This window comes from Hyla sarda, chromosome 8 (genome assembly GCF_029499605.1).
Source record: "Hyla sarda isolate aHylSar1 chromosome 8, aHylSar1.hap1, whole genome shotgun sequence".
NCBI lineage: Eukaryota > Metazoa > Chordata > Amphibia > Anura > Hylidae > Hyla > Hyla sarda.
In genome coordinates, this window is record NC_079196.1 from 130,158,274 (window position 1) to 130,185,302 (window position 27,029).

Consider the following 27,029-nt stretch of genomic DNA (forward strand, 5'->3'; position numbering starts at 1 on the left):
ATTTTCCTTACTTGAGAGAAATTGGGTTACAAATTTTAGGAAGATTTTTCTCCTTTTACCCCTTGTAAAAATTCAAGAACTGGTTCTACAAGAACATGCGAGTGTAAAAAATGAAGATTTTGAATTTTTCCCTTCACTTTGCTGCTATTCCTGTGAAATACCTAAATGGTTAACACACTTACTGAATGTCATTTTTAATACTTTGAGGGGTGCAGTATTTATAATGGGGTAATTTGTGGGGTATTTCTAATATGAAGGCCCCTCACATCCACTTCAAAACTGAACTGGTCCCTGAAAAATGCAGATTTTGAAAATTTTGTGAAAAATTGGAAAATTGCTGCTATACTTTGAAGCCCTCTGATGTCTTCCAAAAGTAAAAACATGTCAACTTTATGATGCATATATAAAGTAGACATATTGTATATGTGAATCAATATATAATATATTTGGAATGTCCATTTTCCTTATAAGCAGAGAGTTTCAAAATTAAAAAAATGCAAAATCTTCACATTTTTCATCACATTTTGGAATTTTTCACCAAGAAATGATGCAAATATCGACAAAATTTTACCACTTACATAAAGAATATGTCACTTTACCACTTACATAAAGAATATGTCACAAAAAATCTAATCTCAGAATCAGAATGAAAAGTAAAAGCATCCCAGAGTTATTAATGCTTAAAGTGACAGTGGTCAGATTTGCAAAAAAAAGCCTGCGTCCTTAAGGTGAAAATGAGCTGCGTCCTTAAGGGATAAAGGACCAAGCCCATTTTGACCTTAAGGACCTGGCCAATTTCACTTTTGCACTTTCATTCTTCCCCCTCCCCTTCTAAAAATCATAATACTCATTTTTGCACCTACAGACCCATATAAGGGCTTGTTTTTTGCACCACCAATTGTACTTTGTAATGAAATCAATCATTTAATAACAATATCTACTGCAAAAGAAAAATAATATTTGTGGGGTGAAATTGATAAAAAAATAAATAAAAAAAAAACATTTTTTTTATTTGGTGGGCTTATGTTTCTATTTAGGGCAATTTTCGGTACAGATTGCACCTTATTTTTTATTTTGTAGGTCCATACTGTCACAAGGATACCCAACTTATGTAGGTTTTATTTTTATTTAGTACTTAGAAAAAATTCTACCAAAATTAGTATGTTTAAAATTGTCATTTTCTGACCCCTATAACTTTGTATGTTTCCGCATACAGGGTTATATGAGGGCTCATTTTTTGTGCCATGGTCTGTAGTTTTTAGAAAACCTTATATTTTAACAGTTCGGACATTTACGCACGTGGCAGTACCACATATGATTATTTTTATTTTTCATTACAATATTTTATTTAAAAAATGGGAAAAGGAGGGTGATTTTAACTTTTAATAGGGAAGGGGTTAATTCACTTTTATTAACTTTTTTACTTTACTAATTTTTTTAGCCTCCAAAGGGGGCTATACCATGCAATCTTCTGATCACATATACTGGTCAATGCTATGCCATAGCATGCCATTGATCAGTGTTCTCGGTGCTCTGCTGCTCTAGCCTGAATTGCAGGCTTGGAGCAGTTGATTGCAGATCAGATGACGAGGAGGTAGATGAGGACTCTCCCGTCATTCACTCAGCTGATCGGGACCCACAATGTCACTACGGATGTCCCAATCAGCTCCATTCAGCAACCGGCACCATTAACCACGCATTTTAGATGCCGCAATCAACTTTGAGTACAGCGTCTAAAGGGTTAATGCGGGGTATCGGCCCGATCTGCTTTGCCCGGCATTAGCCGTGGGTCCTGACTGCCCGTAGCAACCAGGACTCACGAGGTTTAACCTGTTCTCCGCTCGTGGGTCCTTAAGCACCAGGACATACCTGTACGCCCTGTGTCCTGGACAGGTTAAATAAGTAGGAATTTATTTTCTATTAATGGCTGTATTTTTGTTTGCTTAAATATTTTAAATAGATGAAGTCCTGTTTAAACTTTATTTCCACTGATTTTCATCCAATGACTTGTGTGGTTTTAAAGTGGTACTCTGATGGAAAACTATTTGCTTTAAATCAACTGGTGCCAGAAAGTTATACAGATTTTTAAATTACTTCTATTTAAAAATTCTAATCCTTCCAGTACTTATCAGCTGCTGTATGCCCCACAGTAAGTTATTTTCCTTTTGATTTTTTTTTTAAATATTTCAGTCTGACCACAGTGCTCTCTGTTGACACCTCTGTCCATGTCAGGAACTGTCCAGACCTATAGAAAAAGAAAAAAGGGTTAGAGGGCTGCGCCTCGTGTATTATGCAGGGTATCAGTGTCCCAATCAGGGACTAGGGGAGTGCAAATCTATAAAATAGCTGCTCACCAGATGTATGTAGAGACTGGCATATCACCCCTTAGGGTAACTCAGCATGTGGAAGCGAACTGCGCGGCCCAGGGTCCAACAGGAGAGGATGAAATCTTCTCCCGTACAATCAAGAAGGAATGAAGAGAAAAAAGCGGAACCTTGTCTAGGCGCTGTTTGCAGATCCAGGTTAATGAAACACGAATATGTATGGAGAGTAAAGTGCCCAAAGTCACTATGTTTATTTAAAAGAACTTCCAATGACGCATTTCGGAGGATATTGCCTCCTTCCTCAGATTGGCATACACACGGTAGCACCAAGGGTGCTATATATACATACATAAACATCCACTTAAGGTGGGCAGAACTAAGCACATGTTACATAATAAACATTCAAAATTGTGAGCAACAATAAAAGCATTTACAGATGTTAAATATAATTACAAGCAATATATAGGAATCAACACCAACAAAATATTTGTGCATTCAACACTGTTACAGTTATGTAACTAGAGGTCACAGCAATCCCTCAGCTCTCATGCATCGGCAGTGAGCGAGGTTCACTGAACCATAAACAAACACAGCATGACTAAGTGATGTGCTGACAGGACTGTTTGTTTATGTAACTAGGGACACGTCGGCTGGGGCCAGAGAGCACGTGGACAGTCAGAACATAAACAGATGCGAAGTGCTCAGAGGAGTAAGCTGCAGGCTCGCACTGTCAGAGGAGAAAGTCCCTAATGAAACAAGTAAACAAAAAAAACTATTATCAGAGGCTGATTTAGAATAAGTAGCTGGTCATAATGTCTAAGCTGTGAGTTAATTTCAGTGAAGTTAGAGCCATAAGGATTATAGAGACAAGCATGTAAATAGAAATGCATGATTAGACAACATAATGTTGCTAACGGAAATAGCAAAACACCAACAAAAGGAGGCCATTTAAAAGGAATATATATATATTCTAAAAATGGGGGTGGCATTAAATCATGGGATATAAATATAAGGTGCAGAGTAGTAGCAGCAAGGATGGATAAATTGTGCAATGGCACTATTTGCACAGCCCAATTGTGTGCGCATAGCGTATAAAAATCTCTCTATAAAATATATTAAAAAAATCTTATAATATATATAAATATATGTAAAAAACAGCAGGGTTACCAAATACAATTAATGCTAATATATAAATATAAAGTGCAAGAAGGTAGCAGCAAAAGCGCATTTAGACTAAAGTGGCAACACCAGTCCAACTCCGGTTAATTTGCACCATATACTTAAATCAAGGGTGTAGCTATTTAAAGGCATATACATATCCAAAAAAACTTGGGGGTAAATAAAAATACATATAGAAAATTTATAAATATATAAGAAAACCAGTGTAAAATTATAAATTTATGATATATTGTGCTTCTGTAAATGTAAATAACACCTGTATTAGAAAATGTTTTTTATACATACTGTTTACAGCTGAGCTGTCACGGTATTAGGCTAGGATAGAGAGCAAAGGAATATATAGATAATTAAGAATAGTTAGAAGGATATACATATATATGGGTAAAAAGTAAATCAGATAGTTATATATACAGAGTAAAACATGGCCGCCAGGCCTCTCACAGTGAACTCTCAATGAGCTCATTAAGACCAAAGGGCATTAAGGTGCCTAACTTTTATATCCAAAAATGTTCCCGTCTTTTTAAAGTAGAAAACCGTTGGGAATTTTCCTTGGGAATTCATTCAATAGGGGTAATAGAAATCACTCAAAAATCGGAGTTGTGGGTTTGCACCAAATATCTAGAGATACTGTGGAGCATAAAGCCCAAGTTGGTATTGCTCCTGTGTTTGTTGACGTGGTCTTGTAGACATTGAGTTGTGCGCCCGATGTATTGTAGTTGACAAGGGCACTGTAAAAAGATATATAACATATCTAGAATTACAGGTTAAGAATGACTGTATGGGGAATGTTTCTTGGGGGGTTGTAGAGATAAATGTGTTGATTTTATTGGATATCTGTATTTAACATTTGCATCTCAGAGTGCCACATTTAAAAATGCCATATTTATCTAAAAACGTGGAATGTTTAGTGATCTTAAGTTTGCTGGGTGCTAGGATGTTCCGGAGAGTGCGGTTTCTCCTAAAGGTAATGCCAGGCCCCGGGGGTAAGAGTTTACACAGATAGGGGTCCTTCAATAAAATATGCCAATGTTTGGACAAAATTTTCTTAATATCTTTGTTTATTAGTTGGTAATAAAATTGACAGACCACTTATGGTCGGATTGAGATATCCTTATTAGATGACCTGTCTATTTACCGTTATGTCTGCCGGGTTGTAGACAGTCCTTTTGAGTAAGCTTGCTTGCTTTATCACAGGAGTGGTCTATCAGTTGTTTCGGGTAATGTTTAGCACAAAACCTTGCTCTTAGGATATTATTCTGTTCTCGGAAGTCTGTCTCTAAAGTGCAATTACGTCTTATTAGTTTAAACTGGCCAAATGGTATGTTTGTGATCCATTTGGTATAGTTTGCAATAGAGAAATCTAAATAACTGTTACTATCGACCTTTTTAAAAAAAGTTTTCGTATACATGGGATACTAAAACATCTAGGAAGTCTGCATTATCTGTAAAAACGGTATGGGTAAAATTAAGGCCCCAATTGTTGTTGTTAATCTATATATATAAAACTCAACGTGTGTGTATCAGGGGCGGATATATCACCTGTTCAGCCGATTCGGCTGCACAGGGGCCCAGCGTGTTAGGGGGCCCACCTAGTGGCCCAGGTCACAGCCTGGGCCTCACAGTCTGGGCCCCTGCAGGGCCCCCTGCCAGTACTTCATACTATATGCTGCAGCAACAGGTCCCGGACCTGCTGCTGACAGCAGTAATTTACCTTTAAACCGGCTGGGCGAGACGGACAGGCCAGGGGCTGATGGGAACAGACGTGCCCCATGCAGGCGCGCACGTCTGTTCCAAGCCCCTGACATCACATGTCATGACCTCTTACCCCGGCAGAAGCAACAGGAGCAGCAAACCCTCCCGCCTCACATGGCCACATCGCTGAGCAGATGAGGTGAGGAGAGCGACGATCGGGTGCAGGGCGGTGGGGGGGGGTTAGGGGATTGTAATGATGATGAAGAGGACAGGAGGTTGTTGAAGAGGTTGGTGGTGTAATGATAAGGAGGATTGGGGGTCTGGGAGAGCGTAGTGTTGATAAGCAGGATCAGAAGGGGGGTCAGGGGTGTAGTGATTAGGAGTTTAATGTTGATGAGAAGGACTGGGGGGGTGTCAGCTGTGTAATAATGATGAGGTGCATAAGGTATATGGGGTGATGAGGAGACTGAGGATGGAGTGCATGGGGTGATGAGGAGACTGAGGTTGGAGTGTGTGGGGTGTATGGTGTGATGAGGAGACTGAGGATGGGGTGCATGGGATGTATGGGGTGATGAGGAGACTGAGGATGGGGTGTGTGGGGTGTATGGGGGTGATGAGGAGACTGAGGATGGAGTGCATGGGGTGATGAGGAGACTGAGGATGGAGTGCATGGGGTGTATGGGGTGGTGAGGAGACTGAGGATGGAGTGCATGGGGGGATGAGGAGACTGAGGATGGAGTGCATGGGATGATGAGGAGACTGAGGATGGAGTGCATGGGGTGATGAGGAGACTGAGGATGGAGTGCATGGGGTGTATGGGGTGATGAGGAGACTGAGGATGGAGTGCATGGGGGATGAGGAGACTGAGGATGGAGTACGTGGGATGTATGGGGTGATGAGGAGACTGAGGATGGGGTGATGAGGAGACTGAGGATGGGGTGCGTGGGGTGTATGGGGTGATGGGGAGACTGAGGATGGAGTGCATGGGGTGATGAGGATGGAGTGCATGGGGTGTATGGGGTGATGAGGAGACTGAGGATGGAGTGCATGGGGTGATGAGGAGACTGAGGATGGAGTGCATGGGGTGCATGGGGTGATGAGGAGACTGACGATGGAGTGCATGGGGTGATGAGGAGACTGAGGATGGAGTGCATGGGCTGATGAGGAGACTGAGGATGGAGTGCATGGGGTGTATGCGGTGATGAGGAGACTGAGGATGGAGTGCATGGGGTGATGAGGATGGAGTGCATGGGGGTGTATGGGGTGATGAGGAGACTGAGAATGGAGTGCATGGGGTGATGAGGAGACTGAGGATGGAGTGCATTTGGTGTATGGGGTGATGAGGAGACTGAGGATGGAGTGCGTTGGGTGTATGGGGTGATGAGACTGAGGATGGGGTGCGTGGGGTGTATGGGGTGATGAGGAGATGAGGATGGGGTGCGAGGGGTGTATGGGGTGATGAGGAGACTGAGGATGGGGTGTGTTTGGTGTATAGGGGGTGATGAGGAGACTGAGGATGGAGTGCATGGGGTGATGAGACTGAGGATGGAGTGCATGGAGTGATGAGGAGACTGAGGATGGAGTGCATGGGCTGATGAGGAGACTGAAGATGGAGTGCATGGGGTGATGAGGAGACTGAGGATGGAGTGCATGGGGTGTATGGGGTGATGAGGAGACTGAGGATGGGGTGTGTTTGGTGTATAGGGGGTGATGAGGAGACTGAGGATGGAGTGCATGGGGTGATGAGGAGACTGAGGATGGAGTGCATGGGGTGATGAGGAGACTGAAGATGGAGTGCATGGGCTGATGAGGAGACTGAGGATGGAGTGCATGGGGTGTATGCGGTGATGAGGAGACTGAAGATGGAGTGCATGGGCTGATGAGGAGACTGAGGATGGAGTGCATGGGGTGTATGGGGTGATGAGGAGACTGAGGATGGGGTGTGTTTGGTGTATAGGGGGTGATGAGGAGACTGAGGATGGAGTGCATGGGGTGATGAGACGGAGGATGGAGTGCATGGGTGATGAGGAGACTGAGAATGGAGTGCATGGGGTGATGAGGAGACTGAGGATGGAGTGCATGGGGTGATGAGGAGACTGAAGATGGAGTGCATGGGGTGATGAGGAGACTGAGGATGGGGTGCATGGGGTGATGAGCAGACTGAGGATGGGGTGTATGGGGTGATGAGGAGACTGAGGAGGGGGTGTATGGGGTGATGAGGAGACCGAGGATGGGTTGTGTGGGGTGTATGGGGTGAAGAGACTGAAGATGGGGTGCGTGGGGTATATGAGGATGATGAGACTGAGGATGGGGTGTATGGGGTGATGAGGAGACCGAGGATGGAGTGTGTGGGGTGTATGGGGTGATGAGAAGACCGAGGATGGGTTGTGTGGGGTGTATGGGGTGATGAGACTGAGGATGGGTTGCGTGGGGTGTATGGGGTGATTCAGTGGTTGGTACAGTATTTGGCAGTAGTATATTCATAGAGTATAGTGGTTGGCAGTATTATATTCAGGGGGTACAGTGGTTGGCAGTATTATATTCAGGGGGTACAGTATTTGGCAAGGTTATAATGATTATTGTCATCATACAGAGGATGAGGATCTACTGTCAAATTAAGGAACCAATGATGTCCAGGTGTCAGACTCTGCAGAGAAGATGGAAGAAATCCTGGTGTCTGGACCAGATGAAGAAGAAAAGTAAAGACAACAGAGAAGACGTCACTCAGGTCTGTGATATCATTGTGTATTTTCCTAACTGTCCCATCAGAGCTGTAGTCACTGATATCATTGTGTATTCTCCTGACTGTCCCATCAGCTGTAGTCACTTCAGACATGATGGGAGTTGCAGCTTTCCAACATCTGGGGAGCCACTTGAACCAAGGTGATTGGTGGGGGTCCCATGAGTCAGACCCCCACCATAAAAATGGGCTGTTTATTTTAAAATGCCTGGGCCTATTTTTGGTCCCAGTTTGGCCCTGCCTGTAAGTCACTTCTATCACTAAGGAGCCAAGGAACCAGCACAACACCCCTTGTCTCCAGAGACCAGGGAAACCTTGGAGATAGCAAACGCCATATCTAATCTACCTTCGGGTGAAAGCCCTGGACCCGACGGTTTCACAAGTAAGTTTTATAAGTCTCTTAAAGCTGGCTTGCTGCCCTTGCTGTGTAAATCTTTCAATAGTATTTCCCCTCGCTCTGGGTTCCCCCCGGCTGCGCTGAGGGCCCTCATCACAGATATCCCAAAGGAAGATATGTATCCCGGTCTATGCTCTAGTTATCTCCCAATTTCCTTACTTAATGTCGATACCAAACTGTCAAGCTACTAGCAGACCGCCGGGTGGCCGTCCTGGGACCTCTGATCCACCCCGATCAATCCGGATTTGTCCGTTCTCGTGAAGCAAGGGACAATACCGTGAGAACGTACTCAATAATACACTGGGCCATAGCCCGCAAACTACCGCTGATGCTCCTCTCCCAATGCACTGATAAAGCGTTCGATCGGGTGGATTGGTGGTTCATGGAGGCAGCCTTGACACAAGTTTGCCTGGGCCCTAATATGCTGGGTTGGATATTGGCACTCCGAGAGCGCAGGTGAGGGTGAATGGTTCGCTTTCAGCCTCCTTCCCTAGACACAACGGCACACGGCAGGGGTGCCCACTCTCTCCCATCCTATATGTTCTGTGTATGGAGCATCTATTAATTGCTCTTCGTAACGATCCTTCTATTAGAGGCCTCCAGGTGGGGGAGAGTGATCACCTCTGTTCTGCTTTCGCAGACAACCTTCTTTTATTTCTTTCTTCTCCTGTAACCTCTCTGCCAACTGTCTCACGCACTATACAGTTGTATTCTCACTTCAGCAAACACAAGGTCAATATGTCAAAAAGTGTCGCAATGAATATCACCCTGTCTCCTGACGAGGTCGATACTGTTAAGAACACCCACCCATTCAAATGGTCCACCAGTTCAATCAAATACTTAGGAATTAATGTCCTCTCAGACCTGCATGACAGCTATTCCCTCAACTTCCAACCCCTATTTGCCAGAATTGAAGGAGACCTTACATGCTGGACGAAGGGTACCTTCTCCTGGCTGGTGAGAGCTAACGTTCTTAAAATGAATGTGCTCCCCCGACTTCTTTTTTTTTTAAATCAGATATTTTTATTAAGATTTTAAACAGTTTTACAACAAAAACAATACACCATCAATAAACCCCCCTCCACCCACCCCACCCACCTTACAAACAAAACGTCCGTCTCTCCCCACCGCAGCATCAATAATACACACTAGTATTGAACTAGAGGTTCAAATATACCCATATCCCAATGAGCTCGCTCCCTCACATCTTACACACATACCGCAACAAGCAGCACCTACAGGCATTCCAACAGAGCTACCAAGGAAACACAAAGATAGTGAGTAAGGAAGGAAGGATGCCACATACAGAAATCCCCAGAATTCGAGCCAAACATACCACGGCAAGTACAGCCCAAGGACTCACAGTCATTTACGAGTCAGTTGTCGGGGGGTCAAAATAGTGAACCCAGGGTCCCCAAACACCATCAAATTTCCGTTCAACATTACGTTTAATATATATCCCTTTCTCCAAGCGCACTATCTGTCGTAATCTTTTAATAAGATCAGCCACTCCTGGAGGAGATGGTCTGATCCAGAACTGCGCGATCAGTTTCCTGGCTTGATACAACACCCGTAAGATCCCCACTTCTCTCAATGAGGGTTCTTCACCACAGCCAATAAGGCCAAGTAAGCATACCTTAGGTTCTCTAGGCAGTGTAACCCCATAAATATCCCTGATAAGATGTAACACATCAGCCCAATATATATCTAAGACGGGACACGCCCACATCATGTGAAGCAGATGAGCCTCCAACGCACCACACCGAGGACAGGCAGAGTCAGACCGCACCCCAATAGTATGTAAGAATAGTGGGGTCTTATACACCCTGTGCAAAATGAACAGCTGCGACAGTCTATTAGACTCCGACAGGGACAATGACGGGGTAAGCGACAAAGCAGTAGACCATTCCTCGTCACTCAGCTCGCCAAGGTCCCTCTCCCACTTTGTTCTGACTGTTAAGGGGAAACGTTCATGATAAAAACCCAAGAGCTCACCGTACAGCCAAGAAATAACTCCCGCAGAGTCCCTCTTCATAACTACAGATTCAAGGACCCTGTTAGTTTGTACCTCCAGCAGTCGCAGCCGATTCTGAGTTTCGTACACATGACGGAGTTGCAGGTATCGATAAAATGAGGAACGCGGTAAAGCGAACTCCTCCTGCAAATCCTCAAAAGATCGGACTGCCCCCTGTACAGCCAGCTGCCCCACTTCGCACAGTCCCTTTCTCTCCCAATAACCGGCATCCACAAAAGAGCAGAATACTGGCAAGCCCGGGTTACGCCACAGCGGTGTACACGACATGAAACTTGTAATACCTAGTAGCTTACGCGTGTGGCCCCAAAGCTTGCAGAGAAGCTGGGCAGTGGGAGAGGAATCCGGAGGTCTGGTCAGGGCTCCAGTTTCCAGAATATACAATGGCACCCTCCCTCCATGTTTGGCCATAAACAATCTACCCGTAGGACCCAGGAGAGACGTCTTTGCCCACCCCCTAACCTGATGCAGTTGCGAGGCAAGAAAATACAACCAGGGATTAGGTAGCGCCAATCCACCCGAAGATTTACCCCTTTGCAATGTCTCAAGTTTGATCCGAGCAGTCGCACCCCCCCACACCAACTGCCTGAAAAGTCGCTGTATCCTATGAAAGTAAAATATAGCTATCCACACAGGGGAGTTCTGCAGCACATACAACAACTGCGGCATGAGCACCATTTTTATTAGATTAATCCTGCCAACCACTGAGATCGGCAATTTACACCAGACGGCTACCTTCTGAGAACTCCTGTCCAGTAGGGGCGTCAGATTCCGGGGTATGAAATCATGTACAAGTGGCGTGATGGTAATACCCAAATATTTAAATTCCTTAACTACCTGAATATTAGAGAGGGCAATCTGAGGAATACTAGGCAAGGGATCCAGGGGCATCAGTACCGACTTATCCCAATTAATGAGCAGGCCAGAGTAGGTACCAAACCCAGAAATAATAGACATAGCAGGGGTCAGGGACCGAGCAGTATCACCCAAAAACAGTAACATATCATCTGCATAAAGCGCTACTCTCTCGTCCATGGAGCCATAACGAAATCCAATTAAATCAGGTGAGGAGCGCAGGAGGCAAGCCAGCGGCTCTATAGCTAGTGCAAAGAGTAGGGGTGACAGGGGGCACCCCTGCCTCGTACCTCTCCTTAACTCAAATGATTGGGAAAGTCGTCCATTAACTCGAATACGGGCAGTTGGGCACTTATAAAGGAGTTTAACATAGGAAATAAACCTGGGCCCGAACCCCATAGCCCCCAGCACCTTCCACAGATAAGTCCATTCAACACTATCAAATGCCTTGGCAGCATCCAATGAAAAAATCGATCTAGCCCCCGCACCCTCCTGAGTCATCTGTAAGTTAAGATACACCCTTCTAATATTATCTACCGTAGATTTACCCGGCATAAAGCCAGTCTGATCCCCATGGACAAGGGACAGTACAACCTTAACTAATCTGTTAGCGAGTACCCGGGCCAGCAACTTCACATCAGCACACAACAATGAGATCGGTCTGTAAGAACCTGCACATAGAGGGTCCTTTCCCGGTTTTTGGATAAGTACTATAATGGCCTCCATCATTGAACGAGGCAGAGCTCCCTCCAAAGCCGCTGACCCGATCACTCGCAACAGTTGGGGGAGGAGTATCCCTGAGAATTTTTTATATACCTCACTCGGAAGGCCATCCGGCCCCGGGGCCTTTTCATTAGCAGCTTCCTTCAGTGCTTGTTCCAATTCCTCCAGAGAGATGGGCGAGTCCAGCTCGTCCCTCTGCTCCAGAGAAAGGGAAGGAAGCGAAGCCCTGCCCACAAAATCCACCAAGGCCTCCTCAGTACAAGAGGCCTTAGAAGAGTACGCCTCCTTATAAAAGTCTACCATCACACCCAAGATCTCCTCATCCGCCTTGACCTCTCTCCCTCAACCGTCCCTCAAACAGCCAATATACTCAACCCCCTGCTGGGCCCGAGCAATGGATGCTAACAATTTACCCGTTCCCTCACCACACTCATAGTAACGCTGCTTATTAAAAAACCTCTTATGTTCAGCCGTCTCCTCCAAGTATTTAGTATATGCATCCTGTGCCCTCAGCCACACTTCCTCCGCCCCAGGGGTAGGATGCAAGACATAGCTAGCTTCCGCTTCAGTGACAGACAATGACAACTTTACACCCCTCTCCCTAGTGAAGGACTTGTGAATACTTATGTCTCGAATAAACAGACCACGTGTGAACACCTTTAGAGAGTCCCAGACCATGGAAACAGAAGCCGAACCATCGTTAAGGGCAATAAAGTCCCTGAGTTCTACACCTACTAATTCAGCAGTAGTCAGCAAATGGAGCCAGAACGGTTTCAGTTTCCACAGAGGGCGCACCCCACCAGCATCTCCCCCTAAATCAATTCGCAAACGGATTGGGGAGTGATCCGACAACCCCCTGGCCAAATATTCAATATCTCTAACCAGTCCAGCCATGGTCTCATCCCCAACTGCCATGTCTATCCTGGACAGGGTGCCATGCGTGGCCGAGTAACAGGAGAACTGTCTAACACAGGGATTACGGAGACGCCACAGATCATGTAAATCTATTTCCATCAACAGCTTAGCAAGGCCAGTAGGCCTAGATGAGGGAGGAGCCCGAGTTCCCCAAAACTTATCTTTGGAAGCATCCAAAACCTGATTGAAATCGCCACACATAAGCACAGGGGCCACAGGGAACCCCGACACTATATTGAGGATACGTCGTATGATATCACCACTATAAGGGGGAGGAATATATACACCAACTATAATAATCAGTCGATGAGACACCTCACACAAAACACAGACCTATCTGCCATCAGGGTCAATGCTAGAGGAGATAGCCTGAAACGGAATGGATTTGTGGATCAGCAGACTAACCCCTCTAGCATGTGAGGAAAAGGTAGAATGGTAAGAATGACCGACCCATGCCCTATGAAGGGCCGAGGTAGTTTCTGCTGTTAGATGAGTTTCAGTGAGGCAGAGTATGGCAGGGTGAAAATGTCTCACCGAGTTAAAAATGGCATAGCGCTTCGCCACATCCCCCAACCCCCTAACATTCCATCCTATAAAATTAAAGACCGCCATCAGGGATACTGGAGCAGCAGAGGACGAGCCCGGCAACACTGGATTCAAGGGAGCACAACCTCACATCCGCAGGAACCCCACAAACAGTACGTACAGCCACATAGGGAGAGACGGAAAACAAAACAAACAAACACCCCAAAAGAAAACACAAAAACCAATGGAACAACTGTATCCTCAATGTCGCTGATCCGACCCTCCGCTGCCGAGGTGCGGTCAGTCACTCTTTGCAGGTCGTGACGAATAAGTGAGATGTCAGATTGTACAGTTCCCACCTGCACTGATAGCTGAGAAAGAGTCACATTGCATCTCCGTATTTCAGTGAAAACCGCAGCCAAGGTAGGTTCCGCCCGGGGTGCAGGAGAAATAACAGCAGCCGCAGCAGCGAGCTCAGGAGGAGTACTAGGTAGGGAAACACGTAGATCTTCAACAGAAGCCTCAATAAGATCCTCACAGTCCCCAAGGGGGTCCGGGGGGGGGGGGACCACACCAGCCATTGGGAGAGGGGCCACTCTGCAGTCAGAGGAGTCAGGGGACGGGCGCCTCAGAGCAAACCTCTCCAATTTGGCCGCCACCTCTTGTTGCAGAGTCAGTGTATTTCTACCAGCAGGTGACCCACTGGTTCTCTGTTGGGAGGTACCAGCCCCCTCCTTGTTTCTGCGGACCATATCAAGGTGGAGGTAAGGTATCAGGAAAATCACTCAGGTAGCGTGGTAGCAGTATGCAGCACTCAGATCAGCCAGCAGCAATGGGAGGCAAAATACTTCTATAGTCTGCTACAGCGGGGAGCACTAAGTCCAGCCAGCAGCAAGAACAAGCAGAGCACCCCTTGAAGATGGAATATCTGTCAGCACTCAGTCCAGCCAGTGGCGGTAAGAGCAGGGGCTAGGAAACCACTGTATGATGCGTCTGCGCACAGCACTCAGGTCAGCCAGCGGTAGGAATAGGCAGGGTACCCCTTTCCCCTTTAAGTTGCAGCCGTAGTCAGCACTCAGTCCAGCCAACAGCAGTAGGGGGCAGGGTACCCCCGTAAGATGCAGCAGCTGTCAACACTCAACCCAGCCAGCAGTAGTTGGAGGTACAGAATCAGTAGGTTGCAAGCACGTTCAGCACTCAGTCCAGCCAGCAATAAGATATCTCAGAGTACCCCTTTAATCTGGAGCAGCACTCAGTCCAGCCAACAGTCCAGCAGTCAGTCCCCAGTATGTTGTAAAGGGCAGAGGGGGTCCCCAAGTCACAGCAGCCCACCCTTTAGCAATGCCACCACAGCTCCACTCACTGTAATCCAGGGGTCCTCCAGCTGTTGAGACTCCGGGTACTGCAGGCACTCTCCTCTCCCCCGCAGCTGTCCGCCAACCACACACAGCAGGGCCAGTCACTCACAGAGGGAGACGCAGGGACTCCGGCAAAAGGCCCCGCAGTCTCACAAGATGGCGGCCAGTACAGCACGAGGCCCCTCTGCCACCAGCACCACACCTCCACTGCCGCAAAGTCCTCTCACCGCAGCCCCTGAGGATGTCCGTGGGCCCTGCACTCAGCTCCGGCTTCCGGAGGCACCAGCACGGCTCCCCGCGCCGCAACGAACAGCTGGAGACAGAGGGGGTGTCACAAGATGGCGCCCAGGACCTCGCCGCCACCGCAGAGAGGATCTCCGCCAGCCACCCCCGCAGGCCGCACTCTTCACCCGCTCACCGGGCCCGTCGCGATCCGCCACCTGTCCTGGTAAGAGGCCTCCTCAGCTCCCCAGAGAGCGCAGCAGTGCTCAGCCGGCCGCCGGAAGGGATACCAAAGGCCGCAGGGTTCTGGGCCGGGTTCGCTCCCTGCAGTTGGGCTCGCTCCCGACGCCTCCTCTCCTCCAGACAACACCTCCGCAAGATTCCCCTAAGCAGCAGGGGCCCCTCAAGGTATGGCAGCACACTTAATTATACAGGATGGTAGGGATATCTTCAGGATAAGTTACAGGATGGCGGGAGCTCTCCTCACACACGTCCAAGCCATGCCCCCCCCCCGACTTCTTTACCTTTTCCAAGCGGTTCCCCTTGCCCTCCCCTCTGTCTTCTTTAAAATGCTGGAGGGTCTCTTTCGCAAATTCATCTGGGCGGGGCGACCATCGAGGATTTCAAAGTCTACGCTGATTAGAAGGAAGCAGTCGGGTGGTCTTGCTGTCCCGGACTGTAGGGCTTATTATATTGCAGCGACGCTTACTAGATTCTTGGACTTCTTTCATGGCCGTGCCACTAAGCGCTGGGTGTTAGTGGAGTTGGAGGGGGTGGGAGTGAGGGTTGTGAATGAATGCCCCTTGGATACCCGCGGGATCCCTGCCTATAGATAGAACTCATCCGCTGCCCTGGGTCACCACCTCTTGAGGACCGGCCTCTTTACCCCCGGAGGCCCCTTAACGCCAATACTGGGTAACCCTAGTTTCCCTCCGGGTTTACAGAGAGCGTCCTTCTTAGGGATTTCGTTGCCTCGCTTACTTCCGATAGGGGTCTTCCTGGAAGGCACGATGCTCTGTCCTTACGAATTCCTTGTCCCAGAGCATCGTAGACCTCCTGCTTCTCACATGAGTTACTTAAAACTAAAACATTTTATTACGACTGACAGTACTCACTTAAATCTAGCCCAACCTCTCACGCCTTTCGAGCGGATGTCTACCTCTACCTCCAGGGTCCCCAAAGCTGTCTTCCAGATCTATGGTTTACTGGTGGATGAATGTGCTCACACTCCACCAGCTTTTGTGGCGGCATGGGAGGGGGAGCTGCAAACATCCTTCGCTCCTGCTGACTGGTCAGCAGCTTTTACCCTTTGCCATAAATTGTCGATTTCTTGCAAGGTGCAGGAGACTAACTACAAGCTACTATCCCGCTTGTACAGAGTACCAATGGCGTTGCATAGGATGTACCCCTCGGTCTCCGACCTTTTTTGGCGCTGCTGATCAGAACGTGGGACCATGCTGCACATTTGGTGGTCCTGTCCCTTCCTAACCTCCTTCTGGGAGGCGGTGGTCTCCCGGATAGAACTAATTGCAGGAGTAAAATACCCCAATGACCCTAAAGTCCTTTTACTTACCATCTTGCCATTGTCCAGGAAAACTCCCTTGAAGAGACTAGCTCACTTTTTGCTTATGGCGGCCCGCACAGTCTTGCCTAGGAGGTGGAAAACTGTCCAACCCCGACGCTGTCAGGCTGGTACTCTGAGATCCTCTTTATCAACCGAATGGAGGAACTCTTGGCAGACTCCTCAGGACGTACTGAAAAATTCAATGCTATTTGGGGTCCTTGGCTGGAGTTTGTCGAGACCCCTGTCTATGGAGAGGGGTAAAACCTTCCCCTCTTTTTATTATTCAACATTGCTCCAGGGGGGTCTAGCTTCACGACCGGTTTCTGCTGGCTGGGCGGTGCGGGCAAGGGTGCAGAGAATGGGGGGTGGCCCAGGAGATACAGGTTAGTGTGCCCTCCTTGTCTGTACTCTGACCCTTCCCTCCTTAATCTTATTGGTGTCTCACATTCCTACCCCCCCCCCCCCTGGTTTCTCCCCTCCGAAGGCTTCCCCCCTGCCTTTATACACTGCCTCCTTATTTTTCTTCTTTACCTATCCCCGTTTATGTGCTGTGCTGCGTCTCACGGCTATTACATCAGATACCACTGTCATGCGATAGTTTTTCTTGTTGACAGTTTGTTGATATACCTTTCTCTGTCCATGAGAGTTCTTGCATTTCTGCCTTTTTCCAGCTGTATACAGTGGATTTGCTTTGTATAATGTCTTCATGTTGTTCGATTTGTTTTCTTAATAAAGCATATTTTTTTGAATATTAAAATAAAAAAAATGAAAAAAAATTAGAGAACAATTTATGAACACTTGATTTTTTTCAGAAATAATGTAATCTACATTGATCATCATTTAAAGTATTTTGTGTAAGGGGTACACCATGCCATTAGAATAGTGTTTTACAAAGTAACCAAACTATTTCAACATAAAACCTTTTATTTTTCTAAAAACGTGATGATCATAATTAGAGAACAGCAATAACTGTAGGCATAGAGAAAGATTCTAACAACATTTTCTGAAGGTTCCAACAGTCTCCAATCAATAGGAAGTATACAGGCCTTTGCTTTTAATGACTTCATCACATCTGCGCGCCACGGGACATCACTAGTCTCTCACACTGCTCTGGTGTGATTTGCATCCATTTGTCTTCCAGTCTCTTCCACATTTCTTTGACTGTTGTGGGTTTCTTGGCCATAACTTTGTCACCAAGGAATTTCCAGAGGTTTTTTATTCTTTTTTTTTTTGCGCCACCATCTGAAGTTTTTATTAGGACCATATTTATCTTGATGGCACCTTTTGATCACGTTATATAATTTTTTTTTTTTTAGCATATGAAGTGACCAAAAATATGCATTTCTGGACTATGGAATTTTTTTTTATGCTTGCCACTTTGACCGTGTGTTGTGGTTCGTGGCTCTGGGGTTGAATTGGATTTGGCTCCAACGGTTTTACAACCACTTAAAATCTGCAGACCATGCATCTGGGACACAAAATGTCCGACCAAAATGGCTGCCACCATGCGGTGTTGTGAATACAATATATACACAGACCAAGTGCATAGACACTTAACTGAGCAGCACTACCGGAGACCAAATGCATTCATATTCAAATGCACGCATTCAACTCCCCACAGACCAACCTATTTAGGAATTTTGGAAGAGTTATATCCTAATATCCAATGCACAAATTAACACTACACACCCAAATACTGGCAGAAATAAAGATGTTTAATACACAGTTGAAAACTAAACACACTCTAACTAAAAGAGAGAAAAGATAGCTAGAAATTTTAATCTGCAGTGTAAGTAAACACATATACAACAAATATAGTAGAAAACACTATTTGTTGGCTATTTGGGTGGATTTTCCTTAAAAGATACAACTATATATACACATACACACACAAAGAATATAATACTGAGATACTTAGCTTCTGGGAACCTTTTCCAGCAAGTATGATTAACCAAGCCAGGCATGGGGCAAGGCTGTAGTTCTTTGTTTCAGGATTCAGGCCCAACAGCAAGTTGAATGGAAAGATGTCACACCAGGAAGTTGAATGACCAGGTGTGCAACCCAGCAAGAGAAAGAGAGCTTGGCCCTGTTCAATGGGCTTTTTATTATGTTGTCTCCGCCCCTTAGACAGCCCCCCAGGTGGTCTTTGTCTAATATTACAAAGCCCACCTATTGGCCCCCTTTGAACATGACTGGGAGACCCCAGGTATGAGACTCCATCCTTCCTTTGTCTAAACCCATGTGGCTTTCTTGGACTAGGATCACAAGTACAGCAAATAATATGTATGTCATTTTCATGTCCCTAACATTCCACCTCTTGATCCTAATACCAGAAAACCACATTAGATTTGCTTGCTGGATTGGTAATTCTCTAAGCACAGTATTCACAAGTTATTAAGTTTACAATATGTAGCCCCAGATTTTTGCTGTCAGCTGTCACATAGATCATGGTTTATTGTTCACTATGTAGCTATAGCACTGACTCTACTGTTGCCAGTAAAGGGATAGTCTAGGGCTTAGAAAATTGATGGAGCTACTGTCCTCATTTGTAGCTTCTCTTGAGACAGTTTCTTTAAAGCGTCCTTTGTGGTGTCCCAAAGCCTTTTCCAAAATGTTGGAGGGAATCCTTTGGTTCTGGGTTTTCCTGTCTCACGATGTCATCCAAACCCAGTCTTGACAACTTGATCCTTGTCATCTTCCAACCACGGGATGCTGAGGAATAGGTAGCCTTCTTCACTCCATTAGAAGCGTTGGTCATCTGGTCATCTGTTTGTGGTGAGCTTGGATTCTTGCTGGTCGATCGGTCTGAGCATGGTTACACTGCTACTAATCTGCTGAATGGAAAATAAACAGGTTTAGAGTCACTTTCCGAAAATACAATTTTAGTATTTCCAGGCCCATCAGAGATTTTCTTCTGCCTGTGCTGATCAGTGAACCTTGGTTAAACCCACACACTGGACACAGTTGAACTCCACTCTGCATATCCATACTCACTTTCCCAGCATTATTCCAACCATTGCCAACTAATTTGTGAGTGTGTTACCTCAGTCCCTCTAGGCATATTGCCTTCTAGTGCAAGAAATAGCTTTTGCTAAACCTCCCCCACCTCTTGAAAAATCAAAATGGTTAGTTAGTTTATTACTAATTTGTTTTCCCCACAAATTTGGGTAGGCTCCTGTAAATGTCAACCTTAAACTAACAAATGAATTGTCATTTTACATGTAAGCCTATTGTATGGCCCTAGTGGCCAGAAAAGACAAAACAAGTGAACACCATTTACATGCAAAAGTGAAGGTGGCAATTTTACTCGTTAGTCTCCCTTCCCCCGTTTGCTAAGCAACAGGGGGCATGGGATTCTCCACCTGTATATACGGTTTCTGTAAGAATATTGCTACCTGTGAACACAACTCCTTGAACATGTATTTTGTAATGTCATCTTTCATAGGATCAAACAGATGAGGTTTATATTGGAAGCTTAGAGATTTCTCTGTAAACTGTTGTTTGGAGGAAGAATGTATATTTCCCTTCCCAGTCTGTCTGGATTTACCTGGTTCCCTCTGCATCATGTTTCCAGTAGAATAACAACTTGTGGAGATATGGCCACTATGACCACATGTAGTACATTTAGCTGAACAGTATTCAGTTTTGTTACCATGTGCCTTACAGTATCTAGCAATATGGCCTGAAACACCACATGCAAAACAAGACTTTACCCTTTTAGCCGTATTTACTATCTGGGTCTCATTTTTCAAAGATGATCTATGCCGTTTCACTGCTAGAGACACACTTCTAACAACTTTTAAACTGCTCCAATTTGCTTTGTACTTCCCCTTGTTGCTATTCGATTTCTGTTTCTTACACAATTGAGAACCAACACTGGGAACTTCTACAATCTCACTCTCTAGCGCCCCCTTATTTGCACTTGTAACACAGCATAAGACTGAGCCAATTTTCCATCCGTATCTGTACATTGGTTTTCCCATTCCAGTAATTCTGATTCCAACATGCGAATCTGCCTATCTTTATCACGAATAATCTGTGTTTTTGTCTGCAACTCTTTCTCAAGTTCCTTATTTCTCTGCACCTCACATCTTAGGGCATTTAAAAGAATCCAACCAACTTCAGCCACAGCTCGGCTCTCATTTTTGGGATAAACCCCTAAATCAAGCTTCAGAGCCATACCTCCTATCTCATCCCCCATCTCTGGGTAAACCGGTGCACCTATCGTACAAGCTCTTCTGCTATAACACTCCATTTTCCCATAGTGGTAGCACAATGTGGTACAGCCCCAAATTTAGGCCTTCTATCCTGCCGCAATGCACTAAACTACTTCCTAAGGAAACTTCTGAACAATAGAATCTCAAGCACAATATCAGATGGCGGGACAATAATGTGTTTGCAGGTGTGTTTGTATGCAGCCCAGCAAGAGAAAGAGAGCTTGGCCCTGTTCAATGGGCTTTTTATTATGTTGTCTCCGCCCCTTAGCCAGCCCCCCCCAGGTGGTCTTTGTCTAATATTACAAAGCCCACCTATTGGCCCCCTTTGAACATGACTGGGAGACCCCAGGTAAGAGACTCCATCCTTCCTTTGTCTAACCCCATGTGGCTTTCGTGGACTAGGATCACAAGTATAGCAAATAAAATGTATGTCATTTTCATGTCCATAACACCGTGCGGTTTATTTAACATTATATTTTAATAGTTCGGACATTTACACACACGGCGATACCACATATGTTTATTTTTGTTTACATATATATTTTTTTTTTAAATTTAAACTTTTATTATTGAAGTGGTTAAATCACATTTAACTTTTTTTTTTACATGTTTTTCAGTACCCATAGTGGACTATTACATGCAATACTTAGATTGCATACACTGAACAATGCTATGCCATAGCATAGCATTGATCAGTGTTATCTGTGCTCGATTGATCAAGCCTGGATCCCATGCTTGGATCATTGATCGGGCAACGGGAAGGAAGGTAAGCATCCCCCCGCTATCCCCTCAGCTGTTCGGGACGCCGCAATTTCATCATGGCTGTCCCGAACAGCCCACTGAGCTAGGCGGCAACTGTTTTCTCCCATTTTAGACGCCCCAATCAACTTTATTCGCGGCATCTAAAGGGCTAATACCGGACATCAGCCCGATCCAGTATTAGCCGCGGGTCCTGATTGCTGATAGCAACCTGGACTCACCGAGTATGATGTGCGCGCACCTACAGTGGGAGCCTTCAGCGGATGTAAATATACATATATTTGCAGGAAGGGATTAAGGAAATTAGCACCAGTTGCCAGATTAACCAATAACTGAAAGTGTTCTCTAATTTTGATCTGTGTTCTTTTTCAATTATATGGAGAGTGATGAAAAAAAGAGACATGGCAGTGCTTCGTATTTTTTGTAGGTACTGGTGTATAGAGTTGTGTCCTCTTTGAGGATGGTGGTTACCTGTGGTAACGTCCTAGTGGTTGGTATGCAGGCATGCAGTGAGGTAGACGGAAACCTTGGCAGAGGTCCGTAGATGAATAGGAAATAAATGTTTGGAAAATTACTGCAGCCATGCTTCCAACCAAAGAATATTAGGATGCAAGGAGTATATAAGTGTCAATAGCTCCTTTATTGAAAGCTTGATAAAAATAATAAAAGTAAATCACGACAGGTTAGGCAAGACGCGTTTCGTGAGGGTAATCTCCCTTTATCAATTGCAAGGTGAATAGGTCGTATACTGTAATGTTGGCTATCCAGCTATAAATACAAGAATTGGGTGCCAAAAAGAGCTAGGGGGTGGGAGTATGAGGTATACATTAGCACAAGGACAGGTAAGTATAATACAGGCAGGAACAAAAAATCGGGTGTTCATCAGGGAACAAGATGAATGAAAAAGGGAAAACATATATATATACAAGATACATGTCCATAAATTATTTAAAATTATGCCGCGTTAAGATGGTAGTTTTCGGCCAATCAGCAAGGTAGGAGTTCATAGCCAATGGGCTTCTAGAGTTCAGATGACGTCACTAGTGGATTAGAGGTACTGTTGGATGTTATGAAGAAGTCAAGTGACGGGGGGGGGGGGGGGGGGGCGACCAATGGCGAAGGTGGGGAGAGCTTCATTCATTCCATTGGTTGTTCCAGAGTAGTAGTAGGACGAGCAGCCAATCAGTGGAGCGACGTATAATTCGGTGGTGGGATGTAGAGTCTGGCGCTGCTGGTCTTTAAACTGGTCACGTGATCGGAGGCGACCAATCCAGAAGCGCATAGGACCTTCATTCAATCTATTGGTCGCTCCAGGCTGGATAGTGACCAGTAGGGGATCCGGCATATAATTCCTTGTCCTGACTCTATTATTTAATAAGTACAGATAGCGTGGCAACCATATTTTGAATTGGGGTGCCAATCGTACTGTCCCAGGGTCGGCGACCAATCACAGGGGAGCTCAGTGATTTCTCAGGCTGGATGCGGTAAAGATGAGCAGGATGATGAGCCACGGGATGGATGCAGTGCCGGAGCAGGTGCTCAATCTTCTAGTAGTGATCTTGCTGTGTATGGAGTTGGAGACAGGATCGTAATATACATATACAAAGAAGGATCTGTGAACCTGTGGGTGTCTGTCCGAATCGAAGCGTGGATCAGGACACACATCTGGAATGGGACAATCACTGGAATTTGGTGACATTTTCAATATAATCATTAAGTCCCTGGGGCACCAGGGTTTTCAGGGTGAATATCCAAAAATTCTCTCTCCTGCATAGCATTGGCTGGTGTCCCTTGGGATGTATTTGATAGGGGTAATTGAAAAATATCCAAAATGGCAATCCTGTTTCTCGGCTCTGTGTTGTGACACACTATGCAATTGGTAGCCTCTGGAAAAATTAGATCTGTGTTTGTTGATTCCGCAGTTGAGTGGTTGAATTGTTCACCCGACATATTGTAACCCGCATGGGCATTGGAGCAAATAGATTGTGTATGAAGTGCAGCAGTTTGATCGGGTAGGGGATGCCAGTGAGGTTGCAGGGGAAGTTTTTGCATTTATTGGATATGTTTGTGCAGCATTTGCAGCCAGGTTTATTGCATTTGAATCTTCCAATAATTTGTGGAGTGTTTAGAAGTGTGATTTGCATTTTGAAGTTTTCAGTTTGCTGGGAGCAAGTATGTTTTCTTAGGGAATGGTTCCTCCTGAAGGTGACATTGGGTCTGGTAGGCAGAATATCTATAAGGAAGGGATCCAGCTTTAGTGTTTTCCAGTGTGTGTCAATGATATTCTTAATTTGTTTATGGTCACTGCTGTAGGTGGTTATGAAATTGTGTTTTTGATTGGTTCTTCTTTCTTACTTTCCCCAGTGTTTTCAGTGTGGAGGTTCTCTTTTCCTTTATCTTTGGGGATGAGGCAGTCTTTCTGACTGTATTTGCTGGCTTTCATTTTGCTTTGTGTGATTATTGATCAGGGGTAGCCTTTTGTTTTGAATGTTTGGTCCAGGATAGTACTTTGGTCATGAAAGTCCAAGTTGTCTGTGCAGTTACGCCTGATTCGTTTGTACTGGCCGAATGTGATACTGTTAGTCCATTCTTCTTAGTGACAACTTTTGTAATCCAAATAGCTGTTACCGTCTACAATATTGTCGGAGTGGTTGGAGGTGAAATTGATGATGTTCCAGGAGTTGTTTAATCAATTGATGAATGAGGTGAGTTCTTCCTTGGAGCTGTCCCAGATGATGAAGATATCATCAATGTACCTCTTTTACAGTATACAATAGGGATGTAAGAAAAAATCGATTTGCGCGATTATCGCGATTTTTCACTTGCCGATACTGAATCGATTCAAAATATTTTTGAATCGATTCTTTTAGTGATGTGGAATTTGTATCTCCTGACGCCCGTAACAGCATGTCCCGGGCATCAGGAGATACAAGTTCCACATTTTGTCAGCCGGATCTGACGCGGCGGCGCTCTGGGTGTATGGAGCGGGCTCCGACTCGTGCCCGCTCCATACTCTGCGGCCCCCGGCTGATTTCAGTAGCCGGGGGCTGCAAATGCAACACCGCCGCTAATAGCCAGCATGCGGTGCTCTGCAGTCTGTATGGAGCGGGCTCCCGACTCCTTCCCGCTCCATACTCTGCAGCCCCCGGCTGTTCTCAGTAACCGGGGGCAGCCGCTAATAGCCAGCATTTGGCGATCGCCGCGGCTGGCTATTAACCCTTTAGATCGACGCTGTCAAAGCTGACAGCGGCGTCTAAAGGGATCTGTGAATGCTCCCTGGTGGGCTAGTGGGGGGGATCACCCCCCCCTTCCACAGCGCGATCGTGGGCGGGCGATCCACTGTGGAGGTAGCGGAGGACTTAACTCTACTTCCCTGCTCTCCGTGGCTCTGTCATTGATAGAGCCTGGCTGGACCAGGCTCTATCAATGGATAGCAGATCAATGGAGTTCAGTAGAACTCTATTCATCTGTCTGAGGAATCTAATGATTCCTAAAAGACTAATAAAGTGTCTAAAAAAATAAAATAAAATAAAGTTTTAATAAAAGTGTAAAAGACATTGTTTTTTAGACAGAATCGGGATATATCGTGATGTATCGTCACCTAGACGGTATCGCAATGTATCGGGATATATCGAATCGGCACACTGGTATCGCGATTCGAATCGCCAAATTATTGGCGATTCACACCCCTAGTATACAGTGTTTTGAACAGTTTTTGTGTGGATATAGAATGGATTCTTTGAAGTGGCCCATGAAAAGATTGGCGAGGCTAGGTGCGTAGCGGCTTCCCATCACGGTCCCACAGCATTTTTGTAGACATTTCTATTGAACTGGAAAGTATTGTTTTGTAAGATGAATAGGATGCTGTCCAGAATAAACTGTTGTTGAAGGGGTGGCATGGTTGAATCCTTTTTTAGAAAATGAGATACGGAGGTAATGCCAAGGTGGTGATCAATGATAGTATATAGTGATGTAATGTCCATGGTCAAAAAACTGTAGTGACTTTTCCATTTGATGTCGATAATTTATTTGATAAAGGCAGTAGTGTCCCGTGTGTATCATCATATACACAGGACACTAATAACTTTATCAAATCAATTATCGACATCAAATGGAAAAGTCACTACAGTTTTTTGACAGTGGACATTACATCATTCTATACTCACATGAACTGTTCAGACACTGTATAAGAGATATATTGATATCTTCTTCATCTGGGACAGCTCCAAGGAAGAACTCACATCATTAATCAATTCATTAGACAACAACTCATGGAACATGAATTTCACCTCCAACCACTCCGACACTAGCATTGAATACTTGGGCTGTTAATGATCATATCAAAATCAAACCAAAACCTACTTCAAAAGCTGTAGACAGTAACAGCTATTTGGATTACAACAGTTGTCACTATGAAAAATGGACTAAAAATATCCCATTTGGCCAGTACAAACGAATCAGACATAACTGCACTGATAACTCAGACTTTCATGACCAAAGTACTGTCCTGTACCAAAGCTGACCCCGATCAATAATCACACAAAGCAAAATGAAAGTCAGCAAATACAGCCAGAAAGACTGCCTCATCCCCAAAAAATAAAGATAAAGAAAAAGAGAACCTCCACGCTGAAGCCGTTGGGTAAAGTAAGAAAGAAGATCCGAATCAACACTACTCATACAATTTTATAACCACCTACAGCAGTGACCATAAACAAAAGTAAGAATATCATCAACACACACTGGAAAACCCTAAAGCTGGATCTCTTAATTAAAGATATTCTGCCTACCAGACCCAATTACTTCTTCAGAAGAAACCATTCCCTAAAAAACATACTTGCTCCCAGCAAACTGAAAACTTAAAAAAAAAAACACACTTCTAGACCCTCTACAAATTATTGGAAGCAATAAATCTAATGCAATAAACCTGGCTGCAAGTGCTACACAAACATATCCAATAAATGCAAAAACTTCACCTGCAACATCACTGTCATCACCTAAACATCAAGAGCTTCCTCAACTGCTACACTTCATACACCACAATGCCCATGCTGGTTACAATATGTCGGGCGAACAATTCAACCACTAAACACACACAGATCTAATGTTTCCAAAGGCTACCAATTGCATAGTGTCTCGCAATACTGAGCCGAGAAGCATGATTGCAATTTTGGATGTTTTTCAATTACCCCTATGGAACATATCCCAAACGACACCAGCCAATGCTATGCAACTCTACGCAGGAGAGAGAATTTTTGGATATTCAGCCTGAAATCCCTGTACTGTGACATCACTGTGTGTATTATCCCTGTTGTGTAAGATCATTGTGTATGTTAACCCTGTACTATGATGCCAGTGTGCATATTAACCCTGTACTGTGAGTCACAATAAAAGGTTAATATGTACAGTAACATTATAGTACAGGGTTAACATACACAATGATGTTACAGAACAGGGATGTAACAGTACAGGGATAATACACAGTGATGTCACAGTACAAGGATAATCTACATAGACAATACAAATGTGT

The 27,029-nt window shown here is 45.2% G+C and overlaps 1 protein-coding gene and 1 long non-coding RNA gene across 8 annotated transcripts in view; one reads left to right on the plus strand and one right to left on the minus strand.

Annotated features, from left to right (window-relative positions):
- LOC130284828 (glucose-1-phosphate thymidylyltransferase-like) overlaps positions 1-27,029 on the plus strand; it is a 548,309-nt gene that overhangs the window by 161,582 nt on the left and 359,698 nt on the right. The gene's annotated exons all lie outside the window — the stretch shown is intronic.
- The window catches only part of LOC130284832 (uncharacterized), an 82,009-nt gene continuing 73,310 nt past the window's right edge, over positions 18,331-27,029 (minus strand). The window contains exon 3 of the long non-coding RNA XR_008847157.1: positions 18,331-19,357. This is a non-coding gene — a long non-coding RNA (uncharacterized LOC130284832). The remainder of the gene's footprint in view (positions 19,358-27,029) is intronic.